This window comes from Lycium ferocissimum, chromosome 8 (genome assembly GCF_029784015.1).
Source record: "Lycium ferocissimum isolate CSIRO_LF1 chromosome 8, AGI_CSIRO_Lferr_CH_V1, whole genome shotgun sequence".
NCBI classification, from domain to species: Eukaryota; Viridiplantae; Streptophyta; class Magnoliopsida; order Solanales; family Solanaceae; genus Lycium; species Lycium ferocissimum.
This window is the reverse complement of record NC_081349.1, coordinates 67,141,769-67,156,605: the sequence shown is the minus strand read 5'-3', so window position 1 is coordinate 67,156,605 and position 14,837 is coordinate 67,141,769. Positions and strand designations below refer to the sequence as shown.

At 39.1% G+C, this 14,837-nt stretch overlaps 2 long non-coding RNA genes across 2 annotated transcripts; both read right to left on the bottom strand.

The window, feature by feature from the left end:
- Window positions 1-7,946: 7,946 nt before the first annotated feature.
- On the bottom strand, window positions 7,947-8,600 carry LOC132067076 (uncharacterized). The gene is made up of 2 exons (XR_009417013.1): window positions 8,355-8,600; window positions 7,947-8,188 (listed from the first exon to the last, which is right to left on the bottom strand). It is a non-coding gene; the product is annotated as an uncharacterized LOC132067076 (long non-coding RNA).
- A 2,969-nt stretch (window positions 8,601-11,569) lies between these two features.
- On the bottom strand, window positions 11,570-12,031 carry LOC132067075 (uncharacterized). The gene is made up of 2 exons (XR_009417012.1): window positions 11,971-12,031; window positions 11,570-11,808 (listed from the first exon to the last, which is right to left on the bottom strand). It is a non-coding gene; the product is annotated as an uncharacterized LOC132067075 (long non-coding RNA).
- Between the last annotated feature and the right edge of the window lie 2,806 nt (window positions 12,032-14,837).

The following is a 14,837-nucleotide window of genomic DNA, read 5'->3' as shown; positions in this document are numbered from 1 at the left end:
TTTAAAATTAAAAAAAATAAATGAAAGTGTAGTCTTCTAGGTGTGAAGACTACAAAATGCATACTCCTAGAAAACCTAGAAAGCCACTATATACATTATAAAGTCAAAATAGCCTTTAATAAGCCTAGAAAACACAAAAAGAGAGCTTCCTTCGTTCATATTAGACCAGCCCCTCATGTTCACACTAGAGCTTCTAGAAGTCCTAATTTGGTGCAACTGACTTGTTCTTTTTACGTGCAGGGCAGATCTTGGGCTTCAATCACATCTCTCGAGCTTCGATTTAGGTCTCCTAGAAGCGGCCGAACACTTGAGTCGTCACCATGGTAATTTGGATTGCATCATCCTCCCTTTCTTGGAAGAATTTAGTCCTCGAAAGTACAACATTAATATCCAACCTCGACCGCGGCATCAACCTCGGCCACATCATTATGGCACGGTTGGATCATCATCATGGCTATACATCATTCTCCACTTTTGAAAAGAATTTGTCCTCAAATTCGGTCCACCGCAAAACATGGACGAGAATGAGTATGTGTAACTTCCAAAGTCTCAATCGGGTAACAATTAAGTGGCGGGCATGAATAATCATGATATAAAACAAGAGTGCTACAAAGCGCCCAAAGAAAATAGAGATTACCGTTATGGATTTGGAAAGTCCAAGAAGAAGCATGAGCCAGAAAACTGCCATCTTCATGGAGTTTGCAAATGGGGGTCGCATACACAATGATTTCCCGGGAGGATCTTTCAATGGCTCTCCACAGATTCACCTTAAAATACACTAAATTCTTTCCAAGGCTAAGTACAAAACAAGTAGAATAACTCGGCTGCCAATACCGAAGTAATGTACCAGCCCACCCCAAATTCATCAATTCCAACAAGTTATAAACCTTATGATCAATTCCGGTCAAAAAATAAAAATGGTCAACACATCAAGCTTAGCATATGTCTTAAGCATATCTACTAGTAACTCAAATAGTAACAACAAACAAGAGTGCCAATGATGTATCCAATTACTACAAGAGTACTCTGAGAAGCATGAATCATGAGGTAAGAATATGTGCCATCATTGATCTTAGAAACATCAAAAAGATCAAACCATGTGTAATGTCAGTATTTTCATACTTCTCCGTCTTTTCCTTTGACAAGAACTCACAAAAAGTCAAATAAGCAATCAAACTTATCAAAAGGAAGAATTTTACCTCTAAGATCGTGACTACTATCCCAGGATTCAAATACATAACTTCCACATTTCAAGCTAAGGAACTTGGAGCCTATCTCAAGTGAGTGATCCATGTAAAGATCACAATAAGTAAAGTAATAGACACTAGAACAAGCATCCACCATTCTACTTTCCTTTTCTGCTTCAAGTTTATTCACACCTAGACATTTAAATTCTGCTCCTGCTGAGAACTCATCCTCACATTCTTCCTTTATTAAAGTGCTACTACTTTCCCCGATCTCTTTAAAGATCACTTCCTACATGTCTAGCACACTCAAAGTCACACTTTAAGTCCTCCACATCACAAAAGCTCCTAAAACAATCATGACCCTCATCATACGCAAACAAATAGTAAAGAAAAATGCTACTTAAGGTCCTTCACCATCGATGTAAGTTCACTTTCACAATCATGAATACTATTAAGCACAAGATCACGATTTGGACCACACAAAGAAGATTTATTACTTAAGCAACTTCCCACACTTTCCTTTCTAAGACAATGTCCTTTATCAAGTGAACTATCCAACAAGGAGTTAATTTCATCACAAGAAAGAGTATTAAGAAACTCAAACTCATCATTAAACAAACAAGCATCTCCAAGTAAAAATAGTTTCACAAGAAAGGTCTTGATACAAGAACGGATACGCGGAAACGGGAAATTAAGAAGATAAACAAAAGGAAAAGAAAGATAGATAGATTGACACAAAAATAGGCACAATTAGGCAACCAAGGTTCTTCAATAACCAAGACCTGCTAATTACACTCTAGATAGCACCAACCTCTTGGGATGACCTCAGGGAATTGAATTCCCAAGCAATCACATCCTCTCACAATCAATAATCACAAGAGCCTACCAAAAGGCCTCTCACATTTCTCTCTCTAGAGATAACCACAAAAACACTCAAAATATTCATAATTCATCAAAAAGTCCCTAAATGAAATGAAAGACAAGCTATATATACAAGCTAAGTAAAGAAGACTAATAGGCAATTACAATGTTTGCAAAAAGTAAGGGCAATTGGCAACCAAGTCTTGGTTCTTGATTCGGATTGGCACTTCAATGGCCAAACACGTCCTAATAGATGACCACTCTAATCAACCTTGCATGCATGGCCTTCTTAAAACCATCCCTCAAGGGAGCCATTGAATTCCCAAGCAACCATCTTCCGACCAATCACCCCGATAATCAACTTTAGAAGGCAAGCCTTGGGACTTGGACTCTTAAAGCCTTCCATCAAGCTATCTCCCATATCTTGAAGGCCATCCTATGTGGACCTCCGCGGATCTTCAAAAGACTCGTTTTTTCATGAAGCTCGATAGATTGGTCTTGTATCATTCTCCCCGTCTTGAAATGGATTCGTCCTCGAGATCAAACCTATATAACCATAAAGGAGACAAACAAAAACCAAGTCCTCAACGGATGAGGGTTAGTGTTAGGGTGGACTAACCTACCACCATACCCATAAGCAAATTTATCATATAGCCAAGTATCTTCATTTTTCAAGCAAAATAAGCTCTCGATTGGCCTTTCTAAGAGCTTAGCCAAAACGATTAAGAAATAGGATATTCACAACGAGCCAATGGTGTCAAGACACCAAGTTGGCAGGACATACAAATGATCCTCAATTGCAAAATGATACCATTCACACAAGTTAGACTTCACTTCAAAGGGAAAAGATACCCACGTATCACGGGCAAGGTAACAGCGATACCCATCTTCCGCCTCCAATGCACTCCCAATCAGAATGTCATCATAAGCAAAAAGATAATAAAGAAAGGTGTCACGCAAAATAACTTCATCTAGGGTGTCCTCGAATGTAGTTTCACTATGAAACTCAAGAGCATGGTCGATACTACTACTATTCGGAATACCCAAGGAAGAATTAGCAATTTGCAGACAAGTTTCACCTTCCTTTTGAACACTTCCCCTGCCAATAAGTGGATCACAATTCCTCAAGGGAGGATCTCCATCATAGGGAAGAGTGTTATCATCCCATAGTGGATTTTCAAATACCATGTAGTCACCAAAAGTGGCCATACTTTCAACATTACAAAACATTCCACTAGATACTTTACTCTCAATAGTCATGTCATCCTCAAATAAAACATTATCCTTTACAAGAGAGTAATCCATGAACAATGAGAAGTCAAAGCATGCTCTTAAAGTCATCCATCCAAGCTATCTCCCATATCTTGAAGGCCATCCTATGTGTGACCTCCCATGATCTTCAAAAGACTCCATTTTCATGAAGCTCGATGGATTTGGTCTTGTATCATTCTCCCCGTCTTGAAAAGGATTGGTCCTCGAATCTAAACCTTGCAAAACCATAAAGGAGACAAACAAAAACCAAGTCCTCAACGGATGAGGGTTAGTGTTAGGGTGGACTAACCTACCACCATGCCAAGTAAGCACAAATTTATCATATAGCCAAGTATCGATCATTTTCAAGCAAAATAAGCTCTCAAGTAGACAAGAGCTTGGCTAACCAAAAGATTAAGAAATGAGGATATTCTAAACGAGCCAATGGTGTCAAGACACCAAGTTGGCGAGACATACAAATGATCCTCGATTGCAAAATGATACCATTCACACCAAGTTAAGACTTCATAGATGCACTCCCGATTGGTCAAAGCAATAAAAGAAGCCCACATATCACGGGTGTCCTCGGAAATTAACAACGAGTACCCCAATAGGACCCCGCCCTCCATAAGATGCACTCCTAAAAGATCATGAATGTCATCCCAAGCAAAAAGATAATAAAGAAAGGTGTCACGCAAAATAACTTATCATCTAGTCAAAGGTGTCATCCGTCATCAAATGTAGTTTCACTATGAAACTCAAGCATGGTCGATACTCCTAAGTTCGGAATACCCAAGGAAGAATTAGCAATTTGCGGACAAGTTTCACCTTCCTTTTGAACAAGCTTCCCCTGCCCAATAAGTGGATCACGATTCCTCAGGAGGATCTCCCGTCATAGGGAAGAGTGTTATCATCCCATAGTAGATTTTCAAATACCATGTAGTCACCAAAAGTGGCCATACTTTCAACGTTACAAAACATTCCACTAGATACTTTACTCTCAATAGTCATGTCATCCTCAAATAAAACATTATCCTTTACAAGAGAGTAATCCATGAACAATGAGAAGTCAAAGCATGCTCTTAAAGTCATCCATCCAAGCTATCTCCCATATCTTGAAGGCCATCCTATGTGGACCTCCCATGATCTTCAAAGACTCCATTTTCATGAAGCTCGATGGATTTGGTCTTGTATCATTCTCCCCGTCTTGAAAAGGATTGGTCCTCGAATCTAAACCTTGCAAAACCATAAAGGAGACAAACAAAAACCAAGTCCTCAACGGATGAGGGTTAGTGTTAGGGTGGACTAACCTACCACCATGCCAAGTAAGCACAAATTTGTCATATAGCCAAGTATCAATCATTTTCAAGCAAAATAAGCTCTCAGTAGAGCACTAAGAGCTTAGGCTAACCAAAAGATTAAGAAATGAGGATATTCTAAAAGAGCCAATGGTGTCGAAGACACCAAGTTAGCAGGACATACAAATGATCCTCAATTGCAAAATGATACCATTCACACCAAGTTAAGACTTCCGGGGTCAAAGGAAAAGATACCCACGTATCACGGGCAAGGTAACAGCGAGTACCCCATAGGACCACATACCTCCATAAGATGCACTCCCAAAAGATCATGAATGTCATCATAAGCAAAAAAATAATAAAGAAAGGTGTCACGCAAAATAACTTCATCTAGGGTGTCCTCAAATGTGGTTTCACTATGAAACTCAAGAGCATAAATACTACTACTATTCGGAATACCCAAGGAAGAATTAGCAATTTGCACAAGTTTCACCTTCCTTTTTGAACACTTCCCACTAAGTGGATCACAATCCTCGAGGAGGATCTCCATCATAGGGAAGAGTGTTATCATCCCATAGTGGATTTTCAAATACCATGTAGTCACCAAAAGTGGCCATACTTTCAACATTACAAAACATTCCACTAGATACTTTACTCTCAATAGTCATGTCATCCTCAAATAAAACATTATCCTTTACAAGAGAGTAATCCATGAACAATGAGGAGTCAAAGCATGTCATTTCACTCTCAAAAGAACCAATGTCATCTTTCAATGCATTTTCGCTCACATGACTATCTACGTGACACTCATCACCACTACAAGTTGGAGTCTTATCATATGACACTAAAGTACGATCAAGAGACCCATTTTGACATGAAACAAACAAGGGTGAGATGTCATATTCTTTCAATTGACCAACTATATCAACATCATCACTAACTAGAGGTACATTAAACACGTCACAAAGATCCTCAAGTAGTGAATTATCATTACAAAGCAAGTTGATCAATACAAGTTTCAACGCGAGTTGGTAGTATGTCAAACTAGCAAGAATTACTAACATGATGACCACATGACATTGTTCTACCAATCAATTCACACTTGTCAACACTAGGTGGACACAAATCGATCTTACAAGAAGAATCAATTTGGTCATCTAAAGGATCAACTAGTGTTTGAGCACCTTCATTCAATAATGCACTATCATTCAAAGCACAAGTGTCAACACTAGGTGGACACAAATCAACCTTACAAGAAGGATCAATTCGGTCATCAATAGGATCAACTAGTGTGGGAACACTTTCAATAATGGCATTACCAATACACGGTAAAAAAGCATTTGGCTTAACGCAAGGTAAACTAACTTTCATACTTGACTTGACATTAATCATACGAAGATGTAGGAGTATAAGGATAAGTGATCTTACCTTGGTGTTCATGCAAGCTCCTTTGACCAATGGAAGAAATGGTTGTGGCCGCCGTCCTTGCCTTCAAGCATGGGTTCTCTCAAAAAGAGGTACCCCTCAAAGATTCATTTCTTCTCACATGTGGCTTGGGATATTGGCTTCTCAATATCCTTTTCATGTCCTCCCAAGTCTTGATGGGACTCCTCACTTGTCTCCCACAACATTTCACATACTCCCAATATTTGACAAGCTTTGAGTCAAAAGTTTGAACGGCTAAGTCCATCTTCATTTCTTGTGAATAGTTGTAGCTAGCGAAGATTTCATCTATTATGGACTCTCATTTCTCATATTCTTCTCCACTAGCTTCCCTAGCCAAGGTAGGCCATTTCACATGGGTATCTCGCACTTTTGCACTTGGACTCTTCCTAATGCATGGAAAGAGAAATTTTCCTTTCTTGTCCACTACAAATCGATGCCAATCTTGTTCATATGGGATTCCATGCTTTTGGAACCAAGGGACTCCTAAACATACATGACAATTATCCATTGGAAGCACATCACACCAAACCTCCTCTTGGTACTCGCCAAGTGAAATGGATACCATCACCTTCCTATCAACCCAATATCCTCCCTCATCATAATAAGGATTTCGCCGGATCACACAAGGTAACCTTAACACTTCAACCGCACGAGGGGTGATGAAATTTGTATAACAATCGTCATCAAGCATGAGAAATACCTCACTACTACCAATGTTCACCTTGGTCTCCATGAATCGCCTTTTTGGGACCACCTTCTTTTGTATAGGATAACCCCAACTCGTACTCACATTCCCACTCATGCCACTTTGCTTCGAATAGGAATTACTACAAGAAAGAGCATATGCATGCCCACTAGAAGTCCTTCCATAATCAACATTAGCACTTCCACTACCTCCATAGACATACCCTCCACAAGTCTTATTTGTATAAGGATTTTCCCCATAAGACCCATAAGACACGTGTGAAGGAGAGTCATATCTCGAGTCATCTTCATCATCATGATGTATAAAGACAAGAACCTTCACCTTCATCATGTGAAGCATAACAAGTTTCTTCTTCATCCCCATCTTCCTCATGTGACACATGAGTACCACTCTCTTCATATTTTCCTTCAAAATGGTAATTCTCTCCTCGAACTTCCTCATGATCACCAGTCCCCATATATCTCTCATATTACCCATCGTCACACCCTTGATAGCTCCCATAGTCCTCCCCTTCATAACTACAACCATCATCGTCATAACAATAATAATCGTCACCACATGAATCGGAATCCATGGAGAAGTACACACTTAGCAAACACGTTAGTAGTAAAGAAACCTCTCCACACTCGTGTTTACACTCGTTTGTGCTCGGCTAGCACCACTCAAATGAACTCACACACTCTTTCTTGCCTTTTACCACTCAAATGGATTGGCCGATGTTGATTCTCGATTGGATTCGGTTGCTTGCAAGGTGCACAATTGCTACTTGAGGTCGGAATGGATTCTTGTTAGACTCGAAGAAAGACGGACGACTCAATTCAATCTAACGGACTTGAACCAAGAAATTAACAACGAAGCAAAAACGAAGAAAACTTGAAAGAATTGGCACGAAAGAATCCGGACTCAAGAACTAGTTAGCAATTAATAAGATCGATTACTAATTGTTAACTAGTTGTAAGAATCAAAGAAAAGAAGTTAGGAAAGAGTCAAACTAGTTTTGGACACTTGGAAAACTTTTCAAAACTCTTCAGGGACTCAGGCTTTTCTTCCGCTTCGCGGATGAAAAGCGGAAGGTCTCGAGAAAATCGGGCTTTTCTTCCGCTATGCGGACAAAGGGATGAACAGTACCTTTTTTTTTTTTTTTTTTAATCAGAAAATAAAACGTAAGTATTTCTGATTTTTTTTTTGAATACTTACTTGGGCCCACAAACACTTTTTCACAACTTTATTTGGAAACTTTTGGATCAAATAGCCCTTTGGAGAGTCTTCTTCCTTATGAAGATTTGAAGGTCTTTAAGAACACAAGAACAATTCAAAAATTCAACTACCCTCAAATCAACTCCAAATTGGCTCAAATTTCGGATCTAAGTTCTCTTTAATGTAGAGAACAAAGCCCAATAGTTTTCAACCTTCAATTTCACCTTCTTCAACAAGACCCACTTTCAAGTTCTTGAAGTTTTCAAAGCTTCAAATTTCAAAAATGGTAGATCCTTCAATCCTTAGCCAAATGACACACACCAAATTTCGGATTTAGAGTCCTTATCAACTAGAGAACAAACCCCAATCAACTTGAACCCTCAATTTTTTTCTCCTTCTTCAACCCACCAACCTTGTTCTTGAAGCTTTGAAGCTCAACAATGGTGGAATACAAACCCCAACTCCAAATAGCTCGAAATGGAAGATTTGGACTCTAGAAACACTAAGAAACTCTAATCGAACACTAGATTCAACAAAATCAACAAAAATTCGTTTTTTTTTTTGAATTTCGATTTTTTTTTTTTTTTTTTGTTGAATCAAAACCCAAGACTAGATTTGATGGAACAAACCTAAGCTAAGCTCTGATACCAATTGATACAAGGACGGATACGCGAAAACGAGAAATTAAAAGGATAAACAAAAGGAAAAGAAAGATAGATAGATTGACACAAAAATAGGCACAATTAGGCAACCAAGGTTCTTCAATAACCAAGACCTCCTAATTACACTCTAGATAGCACCAACCTCTTAGGATGACCTCAAGGGAATTGAATTCCCAAACAACCAATCCTCTCACAATCAATAATCAACAAGAGCCTACCAAGGCTTCTTACAAGTTTCTCTCTCTAGAGATAACCCTAAAAACACTCAAAATATTCATAATTCATCAAAAAGTCCCTAAATGAAATGAAAGACAAGCTATATATACAAGCGCAAGTAAAGAAGACTAATAGGCAATTACAATGCTACCCTTAATGAAGTAAGGGTCTTGTTTGGCTAGTCTTCTTAGTGTAGTCTTCAATTCGGGATGGCCTTCAATGGCCAAACACGTCCCTCCTTGCATAGATGACCCTCTAATCAACCTTGCATGCATGGCCTTCTTGCAATCATAACCCTCCTTGCGCAAAGTAGCCACTTGCACAAATAGCCCTTTGCGCAAGTAGCCATCTTCCGACCTTGAATCACCCAAGCTTGCAATTGTAGCCACTTTAAGAGGCAAGCCTTGGGACTTGGACTCTTAAAGCCTTCCATCCAAGCTATCTCCCATATCTCTAAGGCCATCCTATGTGGACCTCCCATGATCTTCAAAGACTCCATTTTCATGAAGCTCGATGGAATTGGTCTTGTATCAACACCAAACCTCCTCTTGGTACTCGCCAAGTGAAATGAATACCATCACTCTCTTATCAACCAAATATCCTCCCTCGTCATAATAAGGATTTCGCCTAATCACACAAGGTAGCCTTAACTCTTCAACCGCATAAGGGGTGATGAAATTGGTGTAACAATCATTATCAAGCACAAGAATTCCCTCTCTACCACAAAGGTTTACCTTAGTCACCATGAATCGCCTCTTTGGAACCACCTTCTTTTGCATATGACGACTCCAACTAGTACTCACATTCCTACGCATGCCACTTTGCTTCGGATAGGAAGTACTACAAGAAGAAGAACATGCATGCCCACTAGAAGCCCTTCCATAATAAACATTAGCACTTCCACTACCTCCGTAGACATACCCTCCACGAGTCCTATTTGTATAAGGATTTTCCCCATATGACCCATAAGATACGTGTGAAGAAGAGTCATACCTCGAGTCATCTTCATCTTCATGATGTATAGCACAAAAATTTCCAGCTTCATTATCTTCACCATATGAATCATAACAAGGGTCTCCTTCATCCCCATCTTCCTCATGAGACACATGAGAACCACTTTCGTCATATTCTCCGTCAAAATAGTAATTCTCTCCTCAAACTTCCTCATGATCACCATTTCCCATATAGCCATCATATTCCCCATCGTCACACCCTTGATAGCTCCCATAGTCCTCCCCCTTCATAACTACAACCATAATCATCATAACAATCATAATCGCCACCACGATGAATCGGAATCCATGGAGAAGTACCTGCAAAGAACACTTAGCAAACACGTTAGTAGTAAAGAAACCTCACCACACTCGTGTTTACACTCGTTTGTGCTTGGCTAGCACCACTCAATTGAACTCACACACTCTTGCCTTTTACCACTCAAATGGATTGGCCAATGTTGATTCTCGATTGGATTCGGTTGCTTGCAAGGTGAACAATTTCTACTAGAGATCGTAATGGATTCTTGTTAGACTCGAAGAAAGAGGATGACTCAATTAAAACAAACGCACTTGAGCCAAGAAATTGATACAAGGACGGATACGCGGAAACGGGAAATTAAAAGGATAAACAAATGGAAAAGAAAGATAGATAGATTGACACAAAAATAGGCACAATTAGGCAACCAAGGTTCTTCAATAACCAAGACCTCCTAATTACACTCTAGATAGCACCAACCTCTTAGGATGACCTCAAGGGAATTGAATTAAAAGCAACCAATCCTCTCAACAATCCATAATCAACAAGAGCCTACCAAAGGCCTCTCACAAGTTTCTCTCTCTAGAGATAACCCTAAAAACACTCAAAATATTCATCATTCATCAAAAAGTCCCAAATCAAATGAAAAACAAGCTATATATACAAGCTAAGCTAAGAAGACTATTAGGCAATTACAATGCTACCCTTAATGAAGTAAGGGCCTTGTTTGGCTAGTCTTCTTAGTGTAGTCTTCAATTCAAGGATTGCTCTTCAATGGCCAAACACGCCCCTCCTTGCATAGATGGCCCTCTAATCAACCTTGCATGCATGGCCTTCTTGCAATCATAACCCTCCTTGCGCAAAGTAGCCACTTGCACAAATAGCCCTTTGCGCAAATAGCCATCTTTCGCCTTGAATCACCCAAGCTTGCAATGGTAGCCACTTTAAGAGGCAAGCCTTGGGCCTTGGACTCTTGACTTCTTCTCCCATGCTATCTCCCATAGCTTGAAGGCCCTCCAATGACTCCATTTAAAAGCTCCCAAAGCTTCATCCTCCATGAATCTGCTTGCAACATAAATCCTTGGAGAAGTTTGAGTAGTTGAGTCATTTGTGCCATTTAGGATTGTATCAGAAATTAACAACGAGGTAAAAATGAAGAAAAAGCTTGAAAGAATTGGCATGAAAGAATCCGGACTCAAGAACTAGTTAGCAATTAATAAGATCGATTACTAGTCGTTAACTAGTTGTAAGAATCAAAGAAAAGGAGTTAGGAAAGAGTCAAACTAGTTTTGGACACTTGGAAAACTTTTCAAAACTCTTCAGGGACTCAGGCTTTTCTTCCGCTTCGCGGATGAAAAGCGGAAGGTCTCAGAAAATCAGGCTTTTCTTCCGCTATGCGGACCGAAAGCGGATGAACAGTACTTTTTTTTTTTTTGCAAAAATCAGAAAATAAAACTTAAGTATTTCTGATTTTTTTTTTTGAATACTTACTTGGGCCCACAAACAAGTTTTCACAACTTTATTTGGCAACTTTTGGATCAAATAGCCCTTTGGAGAGTCTTCTTCCTTATGAAGATTTGAAGGTCTTCAAGAACACAAGAACAATTCAAAAATTCAACTACCCTCAAATCAACTCCAAATTGGCTCAAATTTCGGATCTAAGTTCTCTTTAATGTAGAGAACAAAGCCCAATAGCTTTCAACCTTCAATTTCACCTTCTTCAGCAAGACCCACTTTCAAGTTCTTGAAGTTTTCAAAGCTTCAAATCCCAAAAATGGTAGATCCTTCAATCCTTAGCCAAATACCTCCAAATTTCGGATTTAGAGTCCTTATCAACTAGAGAACAAACCCCAATCAACTTGAACCCTCAATTTTTTTCTCCTTCTTCAACCCACCAACCTTGTTCTTGAAGCTTTGAAGCTCAACAATGGTGGAATACAAACCCCAACGCCAAATAGCTCAAAATGGAAGATTTGGACTCTAGAAACACTAAGAAACTCTAATCGAACACTAGATTCAACAAAATCAACAAAAATTCGATTTTTTTTTTTGTTGAATCAAAACCCAAGACTAGATTTGATGGAACAAACCTAAGCTAAGCTTTGATACCAATTGATACAATAACGGATATGCGGAAACGGAAAATTAAGAAGATAAACAAAAGGAAAAGAAAGATAGATAGATTGACACAAAAATAGGCACAATTAGGCAACCAAGGTTCTTCAATAACCAAGACCTCCTAATTACACTCTAGATAGCACCAACCTCTTAGGACGACCTCAAGGGATTGAATTCCCAAGCAACCAATCCTCTCACAATCAATAATCAACAAGAGCCTACCAAAGGCCTCTCACAAGTTTCTCTCTCTAGAGATAACCCTAAAAACACTCAAAATATTCATAATTCATCAAAAAGTCCCTAAATGAAATTAAAGACAAGCTATATATACAAGCTAAGTAAAGAAGACTAATAGGCAATTACAATGCTACCCTTAATGAAGTAAGGGCCTTATTTGGCTAGTCTTCTTAGTGTAGTCTTCAATTCAAGGATTGGCCTTCAATGGCCAACCACGTCCCTCCTTGCATAGATGACCCTCTAATCAACCTTGCATGCATGGCCTTCTTGCAATCATAACCCTCTTTGCGCAAAGTAGCCACTTGCACAAATAGCCCTTTGCGCAAGTAGCCATCTTCCGACCTTGAATCACCCAAGCTTGCAATTGTAGCCACTTTAAGAGGCAAGCCTTGGGACTTTGGACTCTTAAAGCCTTCCATCCAAGCTATCTCCCATATCTTGAAGGCCATCCTATGTGGACCTCCCATGATCTTCAAAGACTCCATTTTCATGAAGCTCGATGGAATTGGTCTTGTATCAGGTCTCACCCAAGTTCATATCATCATTGAATTCCACATGTTCAAACTCATCATTTAAGTCAATTTCATTATCATGCGCAGATTCAACATTAGAAAGACTCAAAGATGAATTGCTTTCTTCCTTATCAAACATGGGTGGTGTGCCTAATTCCAAACAATCACATTTATGGCCAACAATTCCATCATATCCAGAATAATCATCAACTAATAATGGAATATTATTCACACACACACAAGGTTCAAGATTGCTTTCTAAAGACAAAACATTAAAATCAATCAACTTGTTTTTACTCCTTCCAACCACAGAAGTTTTGTCTTTTGCATTAAGACTCTCATCACAAGTGTCAACACTAGTTTTCATCACATCAAACTCACAAGTAGTTTCAGTTTCAGGATCACAACCGAGAACAACTAGTGTATCTCCACAAGATTCATTCAGTTTATCATCACAAGACAAAGAAGATTTTAAGCCCAAACAAGATAATTAATTCCTTAGTCATACTCACACAATCAACATGCTTAACATTAGTATCTAAAGTCAGTTTAGAAGTACCTTTAGGCTCACAAGATTGATCTTCTTTACCTTCAAGTCCCGCTTTTGGACAATTATGCTCTTCCGAAATTGTTGCATCCTTTTGATGAGTTTTCATTGTATGAGGCTCATTCTTAAGATTGTTTCCAATGATACCTACAAAAGAATTCAAACAACTAGAGGATAAATAAACATTGTGAGTGTTAGAGTGAAGAACTTCATCTCCCTCATTATTTTTCTTTTCTCTCATGTTCTTTTCAATTCCATTCTCTTGTTTCTTTTGTGGCAGCCCACTCATTCCAGTCAACCCGGACTTCCATTTTGCATGGCATTACACTCCCCTATAGGCATAGAAGAGACATATACACTATTGGGATTTTCTTTCGGAAGTGAAAATGGAAAGAGAGGCCATCCTTCCTCGTCCATGACATACCTTATCCAATCTCGTACATTTGGAACGTCGTGTTTTCGAAACCAGGGCTGTCCAAAGCATAAGTGACTTATTTTTAGGGGAAACACATCACATCGGACCGTTTCAACATAATCTCCATGAGATATTACCACCTTGACCATCCACTCAACTTGATACCCGTTATAGTCATATGGATATCTCTTTTTAACCCATGTCAAATTCAACCAATCAGCCGCATAAGGAGAGATAAATGTGGAGTCACACAAATCGTCAAGCTCTAGATGAAAGCCATTATACCCACAAACATTCACCTTCAATTTTTGAAACCTTGTCTTAGGCAATCTCTCTCCTTTTCTTGGAAATAGTGGTCCTCTCCTTTGTGTAAGCCATCTAGTTCTTACTTCCGATTGAACGGGTTTAGTCCTCATTGCACCTTGGTCCATCATACCTGCATAACAAAGTTCAAAGAAAAGGTTATGAGTTAAAAATCACCTTACTCACTCCCTTACTTTATTTGGGTGGCGCTCGGTTCACTCAATGATACTATGGTTTGGTTCACTCCGTCTTGTAGTACTTGGCTTCCTCGGAATTGACCAACTCCTATTCAATCTCCCAAATTATTCAAAAGATGCTACCTCTTCGGGATTAGAGTGAGATTATGGACTCTATAGTCGGACGACTCTTTTAATTGTGGCGCACACTTGAGTCAAACAATTCACGACGAGTTAAAACGAGAAAAGCTTGAAAGAATTAGCACGGAAAAAGTTATAGCTCAAGAACTAGTAAACTTTGAGTAGGTAATTACTCAATGGATACTAGCTAGAAGTTATGTCACAAAGAAAGGATTAAGAAGCTTCCCAACCCCTTAAAATGTGCAAGGCAAAGACCCTAAGTCTTGTTAATTAATATCCTTTGACCAACTTGTCTTGGAATTTAATTACTACA